This window comes from Lissotriton vulgaris, chromosome 8 (assembly GCF_964263255.1).
Source record: "Lissotriton vulgaris chromosome 8, aLisVul1.2, whole genome shotgun sequence".
Lineage (NCBI taxonomy): Eukaryota > Metazoa > Chordata > Amphibia > Caudata > Salamandridae > Lissotriton > Lissotriton vulgaris.
This window is the reverse complement of record NC_141696.1, coordinates 1,576,182,558-1,576,188,708: the sequence shown is the minus strand read 5'-3', so window position 1 is coordinate 1,576,188,708 and position 6,151 is coordinate 1,576,182,558. Positions and strand designations below refer to the sequence as shown.

General features: G+C 50.5%; 1 protein-coding gene across 1 annotated transcript in view; it reads right to left on the bottom strand.

Moving 5' to 3' along the window:
- Positions 1-1,653: 1,653 nt before the first annotated feature.
- PDE9A (phosphodiesterase 9A) overlaps positions 1,654-6,151 on the bottom strand; it is a 142,357-nt gene continuing 137,859 nt past the window's right edge. Inside the window, exon 14 of the mRNA XM_086936317.1 lies at positions 1,654-1,923. The gene's annotated coding sequence lies outside the window, so the exon portion shown is untranslated. The remainder of the gene's footprint in view (positions 1,924-6,151) is intronic.

The window sequence follows — 6,151 nt, the reverse complement described above, 5'->3', positions numbered from 1 at the left end:
TCTGTCTTGTGGTCATGCCCTCGTATCTCCGATGACATGGCCCTTGCAGTAGGTATATTCAGTTATTAGTATTGCAGTCTCTGTGATTCCAAAGCACCCATTTTTGTGGTAAAATTAACTAAATTTCCTTGGTTAAGATGGTCAGTGTCCGATGTTGAAATTCCCAAGTGCAGAGTGCCCGGTTATTGAGGCATGCCCCAGCTGGTAGTAAGAGTCTTGTGGTGCTTTCTTTTTCAGTCTGGGGGTGAACCAAATGTTCGCTCAGGTTACTCGATCTTTTGAATGCGAAGAGGCCTTGCTAATTTGAGATTGTCTTTGTTCAGAATATGCAGTGTCCTATTTATATTCTTGACCTCATTGGGCGTCGGTCAATCAATCAATCAAGATTGGTGTAAAGCGCAGCTACTCACCCGTGAGGGTCTCAAGGTGCTGGAGGATAAGGGGGGCAGCTCCGGTGAGTGCTTGCGTCATCCGGACAGCCAGGTCTTGAGGTCCTTTCTCAACTGGGGCAGAGTGGGAGATTGCCAGATGTGTAGGGAGAGGGTGTTCCAGGGTTTAGCTGCGAGGTAGGAGGTGGTGGAGAGGGCGGTTCCAGGGTTTGGCTGCGAGGTAGGGGTGTAAAAGTAGTTACACATGTTTGTTTTTGAGTAGGGGTCTTTGCATTGAATTCAGGGAGAGAGCCCCTATTGCTTCCTGCGTTTTTGCGTCCACTCCTGATTTTCTAGTCTGGGTAGTGTTTTTCTTTGAGCTTGAGAGACTGGTCCTGGGCCTGTATGTCAATCAAGTGATCATGCCACAGTTCCTCTGTAGACTTAGAAACTGGCCATATGGGAGGTTCATATGTACCGCCCAAGGCTGCCATACCCAAGTAGGCTGTTGCGATCAAGGGTTTATGGAATGTCCTAGTCTTCACGAGGCCTCCTCTGTTCTTATGGTCAAGTCAAGGAAAGAAATCTCATAATCTCAACAAGTGGGTCTGGTCTGTTGAGCCAGACAGCGAACTCCTCGAATGTGGGTTTATCTCCTTTCCATATATTCAAGATGCCATCTATGAATCGGCACCAGAGGATGATCTGGTTGTGGGGGTTCTTTTCAGAGTAAATGTATGGTTGTTCAAAGTTACGCATGTAGAAGCGTGCCACACTCGGAGCTAAAGGGTTCCCCATGGATGTCCCTGGGATTTGCAAATAGAACGTGCAGGAAGATTAGGAAACCCCGTTCTTATGGGGGTGGGTGGGGGGCAGTGAATGATGGGATTGACCACGGTCTTGACCCCTAACATTTGACTGCTCTAGGACTCCTTGAGAAGGCCTCATTGATAAGGTCTTTCCTGTTACTGTAGTGGGCTGAACCCAATGCAGGGACATGCGGGGAAGGTGTTTCATTTCTGTTTAGCACAGCTCTCTACAGACTTGGGTGCATGTTCTTTTTCTCTGAACATAATGACCATCTGTCCCTAAGGGCCACGTACATCTTTCTCCAGTACAGGGCGTTGTGCAGCTGCTGCCGATGTCTCCGCATCGTTTCTCTGAAGCCAGAGCACCATGTAAAACTCTTGAGACAGGCTTTTCTTTACCCTGAGCACATCAGGCACCCTCCTGGCAAACACATCAGTACATTTCACAGCAACAAACCACAGTGTGACCGCAACACTACTCGAGGGAACAATTTAATGTAGTATTCACAAAATAGAAACTCTTCTATATATTATATGAAAATAATTTAAAAACATATCTTAGAAAAACAACCTATAAAACATGACTCTAGATCCTCTGCTTTGTTCTAAGAAGTGTAATTCTAAAGACATTCCTTGATGGGGTGGTTTGTCCTGAACAACCACGTCTAGTGCGCCTTGGACTCGTCCCAGCATCCTCCCCGGGGTCCACCGCTCCTCGGCTTCAGCATGGGGATGGCCTCCTGTGACTGGGGAGAGAGAGAGAGAGAGAGAGAGAGAGTTCTTGAGTATAACAGATACATATACGAGCACATTCACAATGTAAAGGCCACCAAGATTCCTTGTGAGCGCAGAAACAAAATCATTTTCATTGTGAGGCGTACTCGGATGCCAGGTAAGTGTCAAATCAGGTTCGTACTGTAAGTCCCACCTGGTGCAATACGGTGCATTCCTGTCCTTTCCCCCTGCGCTGGTGCAATGTCAGCAGCCTGGCGCCAACGCAGACACCCTTGCACCACGGCGCAAGGGTCCTGTGTTGTAGGCAGGATTGTTTTTGTGTAGGGAAGAGCACCTTATTGCCCAAAAACAATCCTTAGAGACGGGTCCTCTTTCTATTTGTGTTTTAAAATGTAGCACACATTGACAGAGGACTAAACAAGGAAAAAAAAGTTGTTTCTCCTCAATGCACCTCCCCTTAAGAGGTGTGAGGGTTTGACACTTCCCCCAATGTTTACGTGCTCTTGCAAATCTGGAGAAGTGTCAACATCCATGGGTGTTGCATGTGAAAACCCACCGCAATTCCCATGGAACGCCTCCCGAGCACATTGTAAGGCGACGCAGCGATTTGCGGTGCCTTGTTGACTCCATATCTGCGGCCATTCAAAGCCACGCCTAGTGGTTTAGGATGGCCTCGTAGATATGATTTTGTGATTTACGTCACCAGAGCATCACAAAAAGTGACTCTCCGTGGCGCAAGGGCCTCAGAAATATGCCCCTCACAGTGTAAAGCTCTCGCAGATACCTGCGATCTCAAACTGCAGGAGACGGCCCAATGCAGGCCCACCCAGTGAACTCAAGGCCTGATGTACACTCTTTTGGAGTAGGACAGCGCTGCAAGTCTTCCTGCTGCGCGGCTCTACTCTACAGGAATGCGCTGTTTTTACCAAATACAGCGCATTCCAGTCCTCTTTCCCTGCGCTCGCACTCAATTGGGTGCTATGTGCCAATGCAGACACCTTTGCACCGTGGTGTCTGCTTTTGAGGGATGCTTGTTTTTGTGCAGAAAGACAAACCTTCCTGCACAAAAACAATCAATGGAGGCATTTTCCTCTTTCTGTGTGTGCTGCTGAATGCAGCACACCTAGAAAGAGGCAAAAAAGAGGCAAAGGGCCTAGAAAGACGCCAAAAATGAGGAGAAATGTGTTTTCTCCTCATTACGCCTCCCGTTACTCCTCCTGCCCGTTTTCTTGTTGCTGCCCATTTTCTTGTTCCCTTTCTTGTTGGGGAGACGGGAGACCGTCATAAGTGGTGCATAGTGGACGGACCTTGAGATTCAAGCAACAGCGGAGTGCTGCGTGGAGCCGGCACCAGCTGAGAGCAGAGGCAGCGAGGCAGCCCAGCTCCTCTCAGAGCTCCAGGTGCAAGGTGTTCATTTAGTTCACTGCGCACATGGTGCACAGCTTCACGTGGCTTTTCCCGTGTTGTATCCAAGAAGGTACACTCATCCAAGACCAGGTTTTGCGGATTGCCCGGAGTTCAGAGCACAGACGCGCACAGCAGAACGAGGCGAGAGCCGAGACACCGCCTGCTATCTCCTGCTACCGCCGCCGCTGTTCCTGTGTCCTGTGTTCTCGATTGCTGCCGCTGACCAGCTTGCCTTGCCCTGTGCCTGGCGCATTTTGTACATAGTCACCTCAGGGCTACAGAACATTCCCCTGCCCCCACATACCCAAACCCGCAAAGTATTCACAGACAATTAGAAGTTTGGGTAAAAAATTGCTGCAGGATTTATTTACATACAACATATGTAAAGATGGTGGGTTAGCTTCGGGCGATCCAGGACAGGCCGCATTCTCGCCACCTGCCCGCCTGTTTGAGCCAAACAGCACAGTGGCGAACCACCCAACTGCTGTATAATAGAATTAATTACTGACACACCCATTGCTGGGCGTGACTAGGCAAACCCCCGGTTGCACAGGCCCACAACCGCCCGAAGGACTACTGGGGCGCCGACACGGATTCCTGCACCTCCCATGAGGTTACAGGTTAGGCTCTGGCACCCCTATGTGCCCGCTGAAGTACATCATTTGCCCCTCTCTTCTTCCGGATCGCCCCGTAACTCCGCCACAGCCTGTGCGGTGGTAACCGCTGCCGCACAGGCCCCCCACCATTGTTACCTATTCTACCTGCAACCTCTGCTCATGAGTGCTTCTTTTAAGTCCAGCAGGAAGAGGCCTAAGCCAACAGGCGAGAGGTGAACACCATCCTCCCCGAAGTACCCCTTCACCTTTCCTGAATCAACTCATGTTTGATGAAGCGCAGCCCCCTGCGCTGTGTAAATTTTTCCATGGCTGCATTTATGCGCCTTCTTGCTCTCTCGATTGCCTCGCTGGACTTAGCACCCCGCCAGTGTCTGACCTACAACCTAGGCTCTGCAGAGCTTCTAGCCAGTCCCAGGACCGGACCAACAACAGGAGGAGCACTGTCCAACTCCAAGCGACCTTAGCTCCTAACATGAACAGTACATGCAAGGAACCAAGGCCCCTCTGCATCTAAGCTGTAGACCCCAATGGGACCTAGAAAACCCTTTTTGCTAGACCATCCCCGGTTCAGGAGGCCATACTAAAAGGCAAGGACCTCGGGAGAGGAGGGACCCCTACTGCTGAACGACCTCCTCGACATAAATAGGCGTTCCAGCACATGCCACTGGAACAGCAACACAACCTGGCTTACGCAGCATGCTTGTGCTGCAATACTCTAAAGAGCACAGGGGCATTGGCGGGATCGGGACATAATATACTAAGTAACTAGGGTAAGTCCCAACCTATGCTAAATCCAGGATATATCAAGTACACAGCAGACAACACCTGCCCTCTTGGGTTTAGTCTGGCAGCAGCATAGGCCGTGCTACCAAAGATAGCTTGACTGTAGGTTGATTTACGACCACCCCCAGGATATGCTGAATGAAACAAAGTGTCCCAAAGAGATCCTGACCTGCATCAAGACCCGCTGCAGAAACCCATGCCCCTCTGACACGATCAGCCTATACCCCGGATGCAATCCAACAACCACCATGGTGTTGACTATCTCAGGTTCGAGGTCTAACCCCTGGCGTCGTTCTCCAAATTCTATTGTAAAGTTGTGCTTTGTTTACCGCGTGCAATTAAATACACGAGGAGTACAGAGGGATATTTCAGTGCGCCATGCATAAATTGGTAAAACTGGCGTGGTGGACTAAGAGATATCTGGATTGCCAAAGAAAACATCCGGTATCCCATGCCCACCCGGACAATCTGGAGGATCATAACCCATGCTACCACCAGGGTAGTCGACTTCCGACCCCTAAAGTGTTACTTCTACTGCACCAATGGGGGGGGGGGCCAAAATAGACGACCCGAAAGACAGGCCGGCGTCCCACTTCGGGAGGGGAAAAGGGGGGGAACCAAGGGTACTCTGGTTCAATCATGCGGCTGTTCCCCGCAAGTCAAGGGAGCCCCCACCCTACTAGCCGTGAAAGAAAGGCAGTGTGACCACCCAGATAGGAGCCCCTCGAGCAAAGCCACCACCCACAATAGAAAAGGCAAAGGGGTGAAGAGATACCAGGAGGAACATTCTATATGGAGTCTGCTAGGGGCCCACCTCCTAGGAATACTTAACAGTCCCTGCACAGGCTGGGCTGAGGCTGCAACAGGTGTTACACTTGCACGTGAAATGGGTGCGACACTGCAGTCCGAAGACTCTACATTCTACAGGGAGGCAGCATGAGCTCCCGAACTGATGGCGCCGCGGGTGGGCTCCCAGCCGTTCTCTAGCATGGGAGGGCAAAATGACTGATGTCATGTGACCTTACCTTCTCGTAGGTCGAGTTACACAGCGCAGGACCCGGAAAGTACATATAACCTGTTTAACTACGCCTCTGCGCACACATGACCTTTTGCTCAGTATCACTCCTGCGGAAGACAAGTGCTCCTACACATGTACGCTGCGCACCCCTCACCCTGTGTCTGTTCCATGCCACTCCTCGTGGTTGTTTTGACCATATCCAGCTGTGAATGAGATCGTATACACTGTGGTGGCATACAGCCAATGGTGACTACCCAGGGATTGGCGTAGTAAGACTGAGGCTCGTTGTTTGCAGGTCAGGCCGAACATAGCAGTGCAACTGGCCAACAAAATGAGAAAACTTCCTGAAAGCTCAAAAGTGGCTCCCCAATAATGCCCCAATATCACATTGCTGCTATACCACTCATATACTAT